At 42.1% G+C, this 17,012-nt stretch overlaps 1 protein-coding gene across 1 annotated transcript in view; it reads right to left on the reverse strand.

Annotated features, from left to right (window-relative positions):
- Nucleotides 1–4,180: 4,180 nt before the first annotated feature.
- Nucleotides 4,181–17,012, reverse strand: part of DPYS (dihydropyrimidinase) — a 432,875-nt gene continuing 420,043 nt past the window's right edge. The window contains exon 10 of the mRNA XM_069621489.1: nucleotides 4,181–6,264. The gene's annotated coding sequence lies outside the window, so the exon portion shown is untranslated. The remainder of the gene's footprint in view (nucleotides 6,265–17,012) is intronic.

Below are 17,012 nucleotides of genomic sequence, written 5' to 3' on the forward strand. Positions count from 1 at the left end.
TTTAAAGAAGAGAAAGTGGCAGTATAAGAACTTGTTGGACAGGCCAGAAAGGTATAATTGTGCTTATGGGGGTCAGAAAATTGCCAACAACAGGAGAGGGCAATATAGTTAGAAGCCAAGACATACAATTATTGCCAAAGCTAAAAGAGTACAAAAGCAAAGCAAGTTGAAAAGTACCAACATTGCCAAAGCCAAGAGAAGGCAATTAAGCAGCAAGTTGTTTATGGACCATATTGCCAGAGGGAGAAAGAAGCAATAGAGGAAACTGACCTAAACAAGCAATGGCTAAGCCAAAAAAGATCCAGAATAAGAGAAAGCCATTTTCAGCCGTTGATTAATAAAACAGTGTGAAAACAAGAGTGGCAGGAGAGCTGCCCTTCTGACAGAAAGTACTCAGGAGGAGAGGAGGATTGCTTGTGGGAATGACAAGTGTAGAACAAACAGCACCAATGTGTTACATGTTTTCCCAGAGGATGTAGTCAAAACTCATATTGTGGAAAGCCAAGAGACTTTTTAAGTTGTTTGAAGTAAACTGTGTCACAGAAGTAGTTGTGGTAGTGCTCGTAGTTTCATTAATCATGACAGGCGCGTACACCAGGCAGGTGAGTGGACCAGGTGGAAGTCATTAAAGTACTGTGGTGTGGGTACAAGTGTTGAAGAAGAAGTGGCAAGACCACTAAAGTATATTGTGAACTGTTGTGGAATCATCTTGACAAATCAATATAGTTGATGCCCGTATTTTGTGAACTGTTGTTGACACTGATGAACTGTGGAAGAAAAGCAGTTGTGTGGAACTCTCTGCCACCAGTGGTGAGATAAAGGACTGGTTGAATATTTTGAACTCTTGGTCAAGTCCAAGTACGAGACTTATTGGAGCAACTTTATTATTAGAACTTTATTGCAAGTTGGAACTTCCTTATTTTGAACTATTGAAAATCATGTTTAAATCTGGGGAAGGAGAAGTCACCCAGGTTATAAGGAGAGACAGTTATCAGGTCTTTAACATAGCTGTTATTTCTGTTATGATTATTTGCCATATATTACCATCTTAAGTTTGTTGTTGTGTGTACAAGTGTGAGGGACAGACTCCTTTTGTTACAGTGCTTCCTTTAGTTTATGTTGATGGCAGGGAAATCCTTGTCATTGTAGGGATAGTGAGACATGTATCAAACCCTTTTGAGTTAATAATTTGACATCTTATGAAAGACCTTTACAAAGTTGTCCGCCTCACATTTCTGACCCCTCACATGTGGCAAGTGGCATTATCAAGGATTTTCTCTTAGACCAGCCTTCCTACGAGCCAGGTAAGTGAGTAAAAATGGTGTAAATGCTCGGGCCAGCTGTTAATATGGACCCCAATGTCATCCAATTAGGCTCTACAGAAAGCAGTGTATGGTCTCAATACTCTATCCATGAACCGTTGAAAAGTGTCAGGAGCTCTGTGAAGTCCAAAGGGCAAGACTTTGAGTTATAAAAGTCATTGTGGTGTTGAAACGGTGGTCTTCTCCCTATCCTCTGGATTTAAAGGAACCTGCCAATGACCTTTTGTTAAATCAAGAGTAGAAATGTACTTGACCGTCCCTAGCTTCTCAATTAAATCATCAATACGGAGCATTGGAAAATTGTCAAAGATGGAAATTGAGTTCAGCTTCCTGAAATCTATACAGAATTGCCATGAGTTATCAGGTTTGGAAACTAGGACAATAGAGTAGGACCAAGGGCTTTCCGAGGGCTCGATAATATACACCTTGAGTATATCTGCTACCTCCTGCTCAATGGCTTTTCTCCTGTTTTCAGGGATCCTATAAGGCTTTAGAAGAACAGTTTTCCCTGATGTTCCAAAAATACTTCAGGGAATTGAGGCAGTAAGTCACCCGGATATTCTTGGTGGGCTAGTGGCAATTCAGATCAAAACAATGAAGTCTCAAGTTCAGGGTCAACACAGAGTGTGGCCAAAGTGGCTGTAGCTGTTTCGCTGGGATCTACTTTCCATTCCTTCAGTAAGTTAACATGTTATACTTGGGGTTACTGATGTCTATCAAGTTGAGAGATCAGATAGTGCAGGGGACTGTACACCACCCCCTCCACCCACCCTCCTCCCCCCACCCAAGTACTTTATATGGTCCATGCCACTAGTAAATCATCTTATTATCCGATGTTGGGAGAAGTAATGCAACTGATTGCCCAATAGAAAAGGACCAAGTCATGGCATTTTTATATTATGGTGCCTTTTGTTGATCTTGGGCTTGATCTAGATGTGTTTTTACAATCTACCTTACTGCTATCATGTGTGTTTTAAATTTGTGTGCTGTTTGGGAAATAGGTAAAATGGCCTCCTCTCTCTCCTCCCAGGTTTCCCTGAAACATCCTGAGATTCCCTCCGATAGAGTAACTCAAAGAGGGATTATCCCGGCGAAGTCTGACGGGTCTCCCGGACTGCGAATACAGCCCGAGGGTATAATTATATCCCCATTTTTCCTATAGGTTTCCACCGACTTCTGTAGGATTCTCTTTAGGGCTTGGTAGAACTGCTCTACCAAACCATCGGTCAGGGGATGGTAGACCGATGTTTGGAGTATTTTGATGCAACTCCTTTACCGCTTTCATCAGGCGGCCCAAACGTGGTACCTTGATCCGTAAGGATCTCCTATGGAAGTCCAACCTTGGTCAGAAAGAGTAGCAGAAGCTTCAATAGCTGTTGGCTAGTGTTACGAAGAGGAAACTCCGCTGGATAGTCGGTGGCATAATCCACAATCACTAGACTATAACTATTTCAAATTTAGATGTTTCCAGTGGACCTACTAAGGCCATAGCAATCCTAGAGAAAAGATCCTCAATAATCGGTAGAGGTTGTAGGCGGGATATCAGTACTGGAATACTTGCTGTCTTTTGGCAGACGTCATACTCCAATACAATGTTTTTAACATCTGCAAAAACCCCTGGCCAGTAGAATCGGGGTATAACTGGACTCTGTGTTTTACCTACTCCCTGGTGGGCAGCCATCTAGCACACATGTGCTAATTCTAACACATTTCTTCTATGATTCCGGGGAACCACCAATTATGTTCGAGAAAAGCCATTTTTTGTCAACTCCCCTCTGTACAACAAGCCTTTCTTATGATATGATATGATGAGTCATTTATAACGCTCCTGTACACAAGTGTTTCTAGGTGCGACAAGACAAGGGCGGGAAGACAGAGGGAGGACAAAACAAACAATCTTACTAGGCCTTGTGTCATTCAGACCATGCAAGTGTGATAACGCAAAGGGCATGGGGGGGCAGAAGGGCGATGTGCCTGGGAGAGGGAAGGGTGAAATGCAGTCAGGGCGGCTGTGCTCTGAGTATGTGCAGCCAGGGCAGTATGGCTCTGGGTAAGTGCAAGGAGGCTGGGGACTGTAGGGTTACAGTTACAGCCCCTAAGTGCATGGCAGGCCTGGAGGCAGTGCAGGAACAACTGGTCATGGAGGAGTCTAGTAACCAGTTAGACTCTGAGGGTAGCCAGGCAACCAGGCAACCAGTCAGTGCAGCAGATAGGTAGGACAGCAGGGGAGAGAGAGAGAGAAAGCAAAGGCAAAAATGGAGAAAGAAGAAAGATCCCGCTTGGCTGTGTCCAGCTTCCTCAGTAGTTACTCTACTGAAGGCCTCTATGAGAGCCAGGTAATTCCTTTGGGAAAAGGCAAGGTCTTGTAGGGGTGTGACCTCCTCTATTTTTGTCTGACTGGTTTCCACTGGGGGATGTCAGCTTCTCCAAAACCTATCCAATCCCTTCCTTTTTCTACAGACTTGCTTGTCTCCTGGGGAACCCGAAATATTTTTTTTCTAGAATACCTTTGGCTATTTTCTCCCCTTCTTAAATGGTGTAGGGATAATTAGCAGGATTGTGGAGTAGAACTTTGATTTATTCCCTAAATTCAGGGTATATGACTCCTGCCATAACATCTAAACCAGACTAATCCTGACTTTGAGGTTAGCCTAATATAGGTACCCCATGGTGGGGCAAGACTCGGCCCTGTGGGTATCAACTGTCTCTCATTTGGAGGAATCAATCAATAAAAAAATATAGGGTTTACCTTTCTACATTTATATGGACACCATACACATATTAGATTAGATAGGGAACAGCTCCAACCAATCATAGCCGGTTTGAAATACGAAATAAGACAGAGGAGTGGACCCTAATTAAGCACTCCCAAACAGCTCTCCTTTATTCAGACCAGAGCCTTACATTCGCGGATTCATTGATGTATTGCTTCAATAACCTCTCGCTGTTATCATTTGTCTCCATGTCTTTGGTTGAAATTTCTTGACCCCGAAGTTCTTAAACAATGTGGTTCTTTGGGGCTCTGCTTACATGTAATGAGGGAAAAGTCACCTGCATACAGGAAAGAATAATAATGTTGCAAGCCTGATTACAAAGCTGATCAGCTCGGAAACTGCTATACAGCAACAGTCATGCAAAGAATGTGATTCTGTGTGACTACATTGATTATTAGCGTCATTGCTGTATGTGCCGTGATCAAGGGAAAGTAGAAAGATGACAACATGATTAAATACTAGGGCAATAATACTCGAGTCGGCGGGGACCAAGTAGTGCGGGATTTAGTGATGTGTCCCAGTGCCGTTACCATCATATCTGGGCCGCCGGCAAGGGTATTATTTCTTTGAGAACCCCAGGTTATAAATCTGGGTTGCTAATATGCAATTATGTTTGTTGGCATTATGTGGCACTGAAAGTGGTGCTTATAAACCAAAACGATTGTCCTGGGAAGCGCACCCAGGGGTGAGATTAGATGTGATGAGGGTCAGAGCCTGCAGGCTTTGTTTGGTTATTAACCCACCAATTGCCTGCCCATGGTCATTCTAATCCATATGCCCATTGCCAAAGTCCTGCCCATAACTCATCCTCGTTGGAGCTCTTCAATACTAGTTCTCTGCATTCCGAACAGGCTTCTGAGAGGTAACAGCTTAAGTGCAGTTATAGTCCAGCTAACCCGGCTCCTGATGTAATATAACTGTCTTAACCAAGTGTGCTATCAGCCATTTGATTTGTAAGCAGTGTGTGTGTCCTTGCAACTGTTCCTTGCACTGTAACGCTGTTTAAAACAAACATTAGCAAAGTCAACTGTGTTGGCTGCTGTGTGGGTATCAAATAGGCATTTGCCAAGCTCCGTCAGGATCACCCATTATATTCCCAGGAACTGCCACCACTTGCAGTTGTTGCATTCTTATAGCCAGGTAGTAACATTATAGCAGTTACTGGAAAATGTGGATCGCCTGCCTACACAAAAGCAAACACTTGGCATTTCCAATGCTTGCTATCAGTAGTATGAAGCCCAACACACGTTCGTTTAGCCCATTTTGTTACATTCCAGGACTGTTAGATGTGCTTCTTCCACAGAAAGAACTGCAATGAATAAGCACCTTTCATGTTAACATGGAGCTTGTGGGAGTGTATGCAACAGCAAAAATGTAAAAATGCAAAAGAATACATGCTCGGAATCAGGTCTTAGTGATTCATCCAGTAAATCAATTCCTTCCACGCCAAAAAAACCTTTGCATGTTTAAAATAAAGACCAGGATTTTTTTTCACAGTGAAGATCTTTATAAATTCCTTCATAAAATGCTTCAGGAAAACCTATGCTGCCTTATAAACCCAACCGATAATTGAGAATTTCAAAAATACGCATAGCTCTTAGCAGGGACTGCTCTCTGGTGTTGTCTGAGACCCCGCCCAATTTCCGAATGTAAACATTGCTCTCTCAGCTGTGTTTTGCTTTCTGCCAACACACTACTGGTGCGACCTCTGTCCCATCCAGGGGTCGCGTGAACAGAGCCATGTGGTAGTAAGGACGACACCAAGAGTCGCAGCTGAGACCCCTGGTGACCCTCAAATGACGACCATGTAGCCACAGCCAAATTAACTGTCATGGCTCTCCTTAGCATTAGGTTTTGGGCAGTACAGGCTTCCCAAACACGTGGGCACCATATTCAGAGGTCATCAGGATAATAAGTACGCAAAGAACTTCAATTATTTCCTACGTGAGTAATATTGTATAGAGTTTGAATTATTATTATTATAATAAGAACTTTTGAAAGATGTTTTTATCTTGTTGATTTATGAGTGCCCAGAATTACTGCCAGGATAGCAATGGGCCATTGACGAGGTTTTGATCTTCTGGAAATGTGGCCGTTCATTGGGTTTCTGTGGCACCAGGATGCAGGTTTCGATGCAGTGTTACAAGAACCATAAGCGACCTGATCACCTAGAGAAAAAAACACAGGGAAAGATGAATACAGAAACATTGCAAAGGCACATTCGGCTGCATTATGCTCAGGGACGTCATTTCACCAAAATGCCAGGGGTAGCGGAAGTGACATCACATGACCCTTGACCCCCTGATGACATCACAGGAAGTGATGTCATTTGACCCCACCCCGAAGTGATATTGCGGGAAGCGATGGAACACGACCTTTCACCCGTTGACAAACAGGAAGTGGCATCACATAGCATTGTACACTACGAAAAATATGGTTACAATATCACTATAATGTGATGTACATTTCATACAAGAATGGATTGCCATATGTATCATTAGGATCAGTGTGTATAGGCCCATATTACCACATTACTGTGAATGCAAGCAGACGTCCATGACCAAATGAAAATTATGTATTATTATACAGCACTTACGCTTAAGCGCTTTATATAGAATAAATATTCACCCAATATCACCCAATCTGTCTTGGTACTCATTTATCGACCACAGAAGGATGACAGGCTGAGTTGAGACATTTAAGCACAGACTAAATAAGTGACTCATCCCCTGAAGTGTGCCTGAAATAAACCTTTAATGAGTCTAGCAGTTATTGTATAGAATTCCAGAAAGACACATTGGGCCTCATTATGAGGTTGGAGTAGCCTTGCCGGTTTTACCGGCAAGGCTACCTCCAAACTCGCATCTGGGTCCGGCACCCGCGAATGGGCAATTACCGGGCTATTCTGGCCCAGCTGGACCCGGTAATTGCCCTTTTGCGGGTGCCGGGCCCGGTACATCCCCAGTCCCATTTGAGCCACATATGACTCAATGGGAATGGGGAGGGTGGTAGCACCGGTACCATAAATAACGGTACCGGTGCTACCATCATTTTCTGCTCTTGCGTGCCGGTACAGCCACCAGGTCAGACCTGGTGGCTGCAAGGACACCTGCGAGCAGAACTCCTAGTATGGCGGTACGTTAGCAACCGTGCTGGTAGCGATACTGGCGCCGTTGTTGCCTTACTGCCATACTTGTAATGAACCCCATTATTTGGTATTCCTATTCTTTCTTATTTAGGGTAAGTGCTGAACGTGTTAGACTTGTGGCACTCCTGTTCTTCTTTTTTTTCTTTTTTTTAAGGGGCCTGAACAAGAAAGCCAGCCACTCCAGATGTAAAGAGCCACATGGGGCTGGCCAAAGCCCAGGAGCTTGCATACATTTTTTTAAAAAAAATTTTGTTTACATTTTTGAGACCTCTGGCGACCCCTAAATGACATCCCTGATTATGCTCAACATGGATACATGGTTCAATAATTAGAAATGTTTTAATACAATCTTGTGCCGTTGACTCACACGCAGCATGGTGTCCATAGATTATGGTAAACACAACACAACACTTTGTACAGTGTTAGTGCTGGGCCCCAGGGGTAGATGATATCATTGAGCAGCAATCTGTACTCGGCCACAGCATTAGCTGTCACAGGGCGGGTCCTACATGTCTTAGCTGGATGAAGGTGAGACAGATAGACGGGCAAGCACGTGCCATGGACTAAAGAACGTGTCCTCCATGAAAGGGCCGTCAGGAGAGGGGACAGGAGGGGCAAATTGCGGTGGGCCTCATGCTTGCGGGGAGCCTCGCTGCTCCCTCTCCTAAGTAGAAGGCAGCACAGTCCACCCGTGTCCTTTGTGCACACGGGAGGCTGTGCTGTCTTCTATCTGCCCCTGCAATGATTTTGCTGTTTGTTGCAAAGCCATTTGGCTCCGCAACAAACAGCAAAATAATGGGAGTCAGCAGGGCTCAGAAGTGAGCTCTGCTGCTTCCCGTTATTCAGCTGACAACATAGACATGCGGAATGACATGAGATGACTCCTCTCCTGTCAGTCAGAGTGTTCACGGTACTCAGCATGAACACGCTGACTGATAGGAGAGGAGTTGTCTCCTGTCAGGCAGCATGTCTACGTGTCGCAGTGTCGTGGCTGCCTGGGTGCTTTTGAAGGGTGCATGGAGGTAAGGTAAGTGTTTATTTTAAATTGAATATGTATATATGTGTATTTAAATTAAATGAGTATGTATATGTTTTATGACTGGTGGATGAATGCATGGGTTAAAGTGTTGAATGGGAGTGTGGGTGCCAGTCGACCGCTAATGCAGGCCGCTTAATTAAGGGGTGAGGTCATGGCATCAGAAGTGCACATAAGCAAACATTTTAGGGGACCAAGAAAGGGTGCGGGGTGTGACTAACACTTCAAATGTTGGTAGAGGCGCTAACTTCAGAGGCTGTGGGGGAGGGCAAACTTACTTGTGTGGGGACATCTAACATCTTTCCACATTCGAAAGAGACTATTCTGGTGAAGCTTTAATGTTAGAAGCAACTAACTCTCCTTGTCACCACTTCCCTTCTAATCACTCCCCTAGCATGCAAGTGCTAAACCCACATCGCAATTTCAATTACCTAAAAATGAATGCATATGAATGCAGGTGCCAAAGGTGAAATATTTTATGTTAGTAATGGCAGGGCCTTTTTTAACAGTGAATCCCAGGCACTGTTTAATGTCTGTGTCCTGTTCCGTCTGGCCACACCTCTGTTGGTCAGCCAGGCAGGGGGTGAATGACAGTTCTGAAAGCGGATATTGAGTGGGGCCAATGTGGGGCCAATAAACACATTGCGCTTTCAGCCTCCCCGACTGAGGTTTGGAGTCTGAGTCTTTCAGCGTTTGCAGTTGAAATGACCCACCAAGCAGCTGCCCCCACGCTGGCAGTCTTATGACACAGACACCTTCTGATAATCTGCAGCTTTTAACCACCTCGCTGCATTATTTCGACTTCATTATTGATTTAAGCACTCCACAGGTGCCTTGGCCTATTTTTCCAATCTGTAAGGCCAGGGGTGCCCCCAAAACATCACAAAGAAATGGGCCCCCACCAGCTTTGACACATCTTCAACCAGCCCTGCTCGCACTTCCCTCCCAATTTCATAATCACAGTTGGGAAGCTGAATAGCTAATCCTGGAATGCTTTCCGTTTGTTCTCTCCAGTCAAAAGAGAGTTTACTTTGGAGTTTACAGCTGCATTAATCCTTTTGGGGGTTTTGCTCCTGTAACGTCTTGACAGTTCAGTAAAAGTTTTGGGGAGACTATTTTATAACAAGTATAACAACAACTGGTGCCGTGATAACTTTTCCTGCACCAAAGAAATCTAGTGGAAAAAGACCTATATTTTTAATCTAGCATAATAGTTGGTAGACTGAACTCCTCTTGTACAGGGTCTTGGAATGACTGCTGCTGGAGGTGGTGAGTGTGATCCCACAGAGCTCTAGGAGCAGGTGCCATTTGTATATAATAAATGCACTCACTTTTGAGTCAACAGAAAATGGAGGAGACAACTATAAACACCAAAAGGATACACTCATTAAAAAAATGAAATTCTTGATATGGCCATCGTGATTATACGAGGCCACATAGGAATCAGACAATATTTGCATAATATGATGAATATGTGCTTCTCCACTAGTACAACATATGTCCCAAAATAGTGTGCCTCATATTCACAGCGTACATATTGCGTTACTACTTTCAAACTTAGCAGGAGCCAAAGTGGAGATATTTGTTTCAAAGAGTCCATTGATGAAGACATGCTTTAAAGCAATTAACAATACAGATTGGAAAGTGTGTAGATAATGTATAGGCTTCACATCATAATTTGAATTGGTCTTATGCTCAACAAGGTTAGGTTGTGTGATGGATGGATGTGACTGTAGCAAAATACACATTTTTATTGGCCTGTGGATCATGCACCAAGACCCATCTAATCAGTATTCTCGTTTGTGTTAAGAAGGGACACATGTTGTCAGTAATAAAAGTGCATTGTTCTTATTATTTAAATACATATATGCTATAATGAAACTCCTAAAGAGTAAATGGTGATAATTACGTTACGTACTAGACTTAAACCCTGCCAATGCATTGCTCATTACCTCATACTTGGCAACAAAATTGACATCACAAATGTCCTAATCATTGATATCACTGTGACATTACATCTGACATCGCCATTTACGTTGCTCATTACATCACTGATGGTTCTCTGGAGATTCTCCATTTTTTAGCCGCAAGTGTTAAAAGATTGTGCGACTTTCTTGACCCTAAAAGGCACTATCCTTCAATCAAGTCAATGGGGGAATAGAAACCCTCGCCCCCTTTCCTCGTTTGAAATCTCCTTCTCTGTACTGCCCTCAAGTGTTAAACCGGGATATATGCAACTATACTTTGCACTCTTCATTTTCTACAACTCTTTCAGGTGATTACTCGAAATAATTCCTCCTGCACCCCCTTCTGTTATCTTTTAGACTCACTGGCCTGAAGTACCAGCAGGCAGGCCGGCTGGCAGATGTCCAGTGTACTCCTTTGGGTCGAGCTCAAATTACCCACATTCTGCTTGATTACATTTTCCTTTGTATTTTTTCGTTCGGCATAATAATTTGTCCAGCACTTTTTTTTTAAAACACCTCTGTCATTGAAAATGTTAGTCAGCTTGCTCTTAACATACCACACTGCCCTGTGTGTGTCTCTTTGCGCCTGCAGGACCCTAAAGATTTGTTTTGAAAGTTTGTATACACTTCCTTTTTTTTTGTTGTCCGAACAAAATATTTTATTTATTTTTTATTGGATTTGGCTTACAATAGAAACCCTTTATCAAACTCAACAAAATGTAGATAAAAGAAAGAAAGGGAAGAAGAAAGAGAACAACAATAAGAAAATGAACCATAACATATACAGAAATTAGTTAAAGAAAAAGGAAAAGGGCCTTCAACTCAATTTACATGAACAGTTTTTAGATCGTCATTCCAGTAATATAGAGGTTTCTTTTAGGAACTTTACCAAGGCTCGGGTCCATGTTAGTCTTTCTCCATGTATAAATGCCTGCCACCACTTGTCTGCACTGCCACTTACTTTTTTCATCAATGTATTTACCCATTGTCCTTGTTCTCAGATCAGTCAGGGCAGTACAGAACACAGCAGTTGTTGTAATATCTCTTTTGATTGGTTTAGTTTGCACAGTCGACACGTAGCATCAGTTGTAGATCCTCTAGATCTTGCAGTCAATATTTCGGTCGTGGGGTATAAGTTGATCCTGAATCGCACATACTGTTTTCGAAAGGTACTACTTGGAAATGCCATCAGATATTTAGGTAAATTATTGTAACTTTCCGATTCTGGTGTCGATTGAGCGTACAGTGTGTAGGATTGTCTTTGTTGCTGTGCTGTTATCCAATCTTTGGACCACAACTTGACAACTTGTGCTTGGCCGCAGATTGGTTCCCTATCAAGGTTTTTTCAGAGACATTCAGTTCTTTCAATATTGTACAGCAGATGTGTTTCTATTCCATTAGCAGTGGCTCGGTTTGTTTGGTTATTACACCCTTAATCATGCTGAATCCCCGAACAGGGTTCACTGCTATGCATATGCGGTATAATGATAGGCTTTTCCAAGTCACCACAGCATACAGAGAATTAGACCCAGTTCCATTCTTATTACTTGTATGGGGTATTATACGAGAGTAAATTGTTAAAGTCTATCAAACTCTAAAGAGGTCTAATTAGTGTATCTTCATCCTTTGTAGGGATCAAAATCGAATATTGTTGAAACTAAAACACGTTCTGCCCTGAAGATGGATTTTGAATAATCAGAAACGCGTTGGCACACATTACCTTTTAGGAGTGTCTTTAGAAAGCTCTGAGCAGAATGAATGAGACTGCCCAGAAGTAGAAAAACACAAATGTGGTTATTTGTTTATACACAAATGTTTTTACCATGTTTGTATTTATGAGTTGCATTCTATATATGCTTGTGTATAGGTCACGGTTTGTTTGAGTACCTTTTCAGCTCAATTGTATTACTGTTTTTGTTTTTGAATTGTACGAATATACATTTTTGTTGAATCAGTATCCCACACTGTAATGCAACAGTCTGGTGTAAATTGAATCTGGTCACGATATATAAAAATACTTGTTCTGTTTTACACCTGTCTTCTCTCATCCTTGTGGTTCTTGACTGTAGACAAACAGTTTGACAGATCTTGATGTATATTGTTTACTAACTGAACACTAGCCAAGCAATGAGAAATGTACTACTTTGAACCACAATTTGATAAAACCAGCCCTCGTAAGTCAAACTCTTCCAGTTGGGAGTTGATTGACTCTATGAGGTTGAAATAGCCTTTGGGACTAGTTCCCGCTAGGAGTGCAGCATAGGGTTACCGGCTGGCAATGGCCGGTGTGTGTCTTGAGAGAGTTTGGTAGACTCAGAACACTTTTCCAGAACAGGCCTTTGAGTTTTCCCCATGTGTTTGCTGGTAATTAAAAGAAAGCTTCTGCACCGTAAGTTAAGATGGGCATCAACATTGAATGGTAGAATGAGATGACTGGTATCAATGAAAATTCCCCATTTCTTTTTTAGGATTTTTTGACCTTGGGCTGCAAATCCGCTTCTCAAGGCGCATCTCTGACACTATTATTAAAGAGTATTCCAAAGTATACAAAGTTGTTTACTTTGGTCAGTTTCTCGTTATTCATGTACCATGAATGATTACAACTTCCCTTGGTGTTTGTCGAGAACAGGATAAGAATTTATGTTTTTGCGACATTTATCTTTAACCCATTTTCTCCAATGTATTCTTGTAAGGCAGTTAGCTGTCTTTGCAGCCCAATTGGAGTTTGGTCGATCAATACTAGATCATCAGCATATAACAATCTACTCAAGGGTTTGCCATCTAGCATGGGTGGGAAGCTTCTCACAGTTTCCATTCTTCTACATAAATCTGAGATGAATAGATTAAAAAGTGCAGGGGAGAGTGGGCATACTTGTTTCAGGCCCTTCTCTGTCCAATGGATTCAGTGAGCGTCCCCCTCCCATCCAATCTCACTTTTAAATATGTGTCCGAATACAGGTCTACAATTGCTCCCAGTATGTAATTCGAACATTCCCAAGACATTAGCATTGCCCACAGTCTGTGTCTGTCTATGGTGTCAAAAGCTTGAGCCAAGTCTATAAATGCTACATACATTTGCCTGTTGTTTCCGCTGACCCGTGATTTCAATATGTTAATTAGAATGATGTTCCCACCTCTTTGACAAAACCCGACTGCATCAGATAACATTTCCTAGATTTGGTGGTCCAGTCAGCCAGCTCTTGCAATAGTAGGCCCGCAAAGACCTTGCCAGATACCTCGGAAAGAGTAATAGGTCTATAGTTTTTGGGTTTCAACCTATCACCCTTCTTAAAGATCGGGACGACAACCAATGTTTTCCATGAATGTGGAACCTTCCAGAGTCTTCTTATAGAGTGGAACAGTAGCAAAAGAAAGGAAGCTCATGACTCAATGTTCTCCTCTAGCATGCCATTCAGCAACCCATCCGGGCCAGACACCCCGGAGTTGCTGGCTTTTTTTACTTAAGTTGACTGTCATCTCTTTCGATCGGCTATGTCCACTCGGCGCTGGAGCACTCGTTCTCTCCTATCTCCAGATCGCAGTTGTTTGCAAAGAGAGAGGGGAAGTGTTCCACCCATCGATCTGCTGGAAAAGGGTTCATCATCAAGGCTGCCTGGGGTGCATTGAGGGTGTTAATCAATTGCCACATTTCTCTTGTGTTTTTTGATTCTATCTTGTAAAGCATTTGCTCTGCATCCAGCTGCAGAGTAAAGTATTCTCTGGATCTAATCTAGTTGTGATGCTGCTGTTTCAATTTCTTCATGTCAGACTGCATGTCTCCCTCATTTTTAGTTTAATTCTTTTCAGATTAGACTTCAAATTCTTTTTTGCAGTCACTAGTTGTGCATCGTGTGCATGTAAATGTGAAAATGCATTTTTTATGCCTGGTTTCCTGATCTCCACGTAGTCTACCAATAGGCTAGTATAATTCAAGTCAGGATGTGGTTGGGTTTCACACAGTCTGTTCATTTGGCCAACATATCTCTTGGTTAGCTGTACAATTCTTAGTGGGTTCATAATTCGCTTATTTCCGCTCGCTGTCATTTGCAGTGGTGTTGGGTACATCTCATGTATCTCTCTCCCCCACTTGTTGCAAGATAACCTCATAATGTTGTGGTCACTGTGTTTTGTTTTAATAATTTGGAGGGTGAAAATTTCAGGAACCATGTTTTCTGATACAAAGATGTAATCTAGCACCTGTCTATCCGTGCTTCGTTTCCATGTCGCTTTAGCGGGGATATCACCCTTACTCTGTTAGTTTAGCAGGTGTATATTTCTTGAGGATATCTTTTCTCGCCAGCCAAGCCATATTTTTTTCCCTTTGTTAATGATGTTCTGGATTCGTCTATCAACACTTTATTATGGTCAAAGCAGTGGATGTTTAGATCTCTGCATAGTATTATTCTTAAATGCGAACACTTTTCAAGAGACTTGTCAATTAATCTTATTACTGTCGCCTGGACATTTTGGGCTTCTCTTGCATTTTGATTCCCGTAGAGATTGAACAAAAGGACATAGCGGTGGCTGTCAGGTCTCAATTTGTTAATCCTTATTAACATGATTTGGATATAGCAGTTGGGATTAATTGCTAACTTCATGCTCAGTCCTTTACATTTTTACAGCAATCAAAAGTCCTGACATAGGTGTCCCCTTTGATCCTTTTATGGCTTGGTTTAAATGCATGGCATATTGATCAAGTATAGGGTTTTTTGTGAGCCAGATCACTTGACGGCTTATAATGTCGAACAGGTTCCATTCCAAATTAGCCTTTCCAAACAGATGGCTAAACCCTCTTGTATTCCAGCTCCAAGGGTTAAGGTTTTTAATGGATCCGTGTGTCTCAGTTAGGATCTTCTAACTTTCCCTGCCGATCTATCCTGTGGCCGATTCCACCTAACTTGCTCTCTACTGGGAGATGATTCTTGGTTAAGCTTCTTCTTATGTTCTTTTTTATGCGATCTGATGTAGTATGTTGTGGAGTTGATGCAGTTTCTTCTTCTCTTTCGTCGTTAAAACATCTTGAGCAACTACTACTTTGTGCCGATGGACACTGCAAGCATTCTCTAAGTGGTCTGGCATTACAGCCAGATCAAATCCTAGCAGTAATAGGTTGCTAATCACTTGTAAGAGTAGATCTTCAACCAACTTTGATGTAATGTGGATAGCCACCATATCCAACCAATCTTCTTCCAGGAATTCAAACATTCAGAGGTCGTTTGAAGAGATTAGATGAAGATTTGGAATGTGGTGGAACCGCCTGTGTACGTTTATCCTGGTCGGAATTAGGCCATCATCAATGTAAAGAATATGCTCCGAGGCAGTTGATTTATATTGCTAAGAGCGGTCTTCCGTACAGTTTGGCTTTCATTCGTCTTCAATTGGATTTTCACCTTGGTGTTTTTAGATCTTCGATTGTGTCCACTACCTTTTTACCTCTGTCATTTATTCTCCAAGGTTTGAAACAGAGGAGTATCTGAGGGGGTCTGAAAACATGTGACTGGTTCAAGCTTCTCTTTTCCTGAGGAAGAGGCAGTCCTCTTTTATTTATGACTCATTCTTTAGTGTTTCTACAATAGTCCCCAGGTTTCCCTGAATGCCACGTGACTTGGTTAGGAGATGAATACTCGTACCTGATCTCCCTGTTTGAAGCGTCCATTTGCTCCTTCGATCCCCCGGCTGCCCTTGATCCCAGGATATGCCATTTTTACTCCAGTGTGCTATTTGGAGAGATCGAGAAGGGAGAGTAACATTTTGAGTCTTGCTCTTCATGATTAGGCCTGGTGACATTGAACATTCCATTTTTATAGTTTACTTCCCGCTCTTTTCCCATCTCAGTAACAACGACAGTTTTGCGGTTCAATTCTATTCTTTGCGCCCCAGTTTCTGTTGCCACTCATGACACTTCATTATCTTGCAAAAACATACGTTCTCTACAAAATTGTCTATTTTTGATCCAATTGTTCATTAAGTTTGAGTCAACTGACGTCTCTTTGTCGGTAATAGTATACGTCGACATATCCATTAGGTCAACATAAGAAGTGTTTGAAGATGAGAGCTGCAGTTGCTCCACTGAGAGTTTGGAGTTTTCTGTGCCTCTCGAAGATCTTTACAGGAAATATTTTTTGACTTTAGACTTCCATCTATGTTTTCTGGCTTAGTTAGGTTGCGTATAAATTGTTGTGAATTGTTTGTTCTCAGTTTGTTTTTTGTTGGATTTTGATATTTAGATGTCTTTTGTTGCAGTTGCTTTCCTAAATTCAATTGCTGAGGATTAAGGCTCTGTTGGATTGACTGGTTCTGCTTTTTCTCCTCTTTTCTGCTTTGAAAACATTGTATAATCCTTCATTGGTTTGCAGTTTGTAGGCAAGGATTCTCCTCAGGACTTTACTCAGGACTGTACTTCTGCCGAACTCCTGCCTTCTATCATCTGCTGCTCTTCAAACACTTCCAACATGCTATTGTTCTTGTTATTCATATCTGCAGTGGAAATTATACCATACGTGACTGTTCAAGATTCTCAGATCAATCATGCTCTTTTCTCTAGCTCGATAAGTTTTAGATGTCGCCAATGTTGATTTGTTTTTCCCGTTGGTTGCAATTTCCGTCTCTATTTCGCAAGTATCCGCCTGGCTTTGTGTCTGCTCTTTTTTTTGCCAATTGTAAGATTGAGTCTCTGTGCGTCTTTGTGAACCGACACTTGCTTCTTTAGTTTACTTGTATCTGCTCCATTTCAGTCAATTTGTAGAGTATTGGATCCTTGAAGTC

Source organism: Ambystoma mexicanum, chromosome 5q (genome assembly GCF_040938575.1).
Source record: "Ambystoma mexicanum isolate Mex_15411 chromosome 5q, UKY_AmexF1_1, whole genome shotgun sequence".
In the NCBI taxonomy this organism is placed as follows: domain Eukaryota; kingdom Metazoa; phylum Chordata; class Amphibia; order Caudata; family Ambystomatidae; genus Ambystoma; species Ambystoma mexicanum.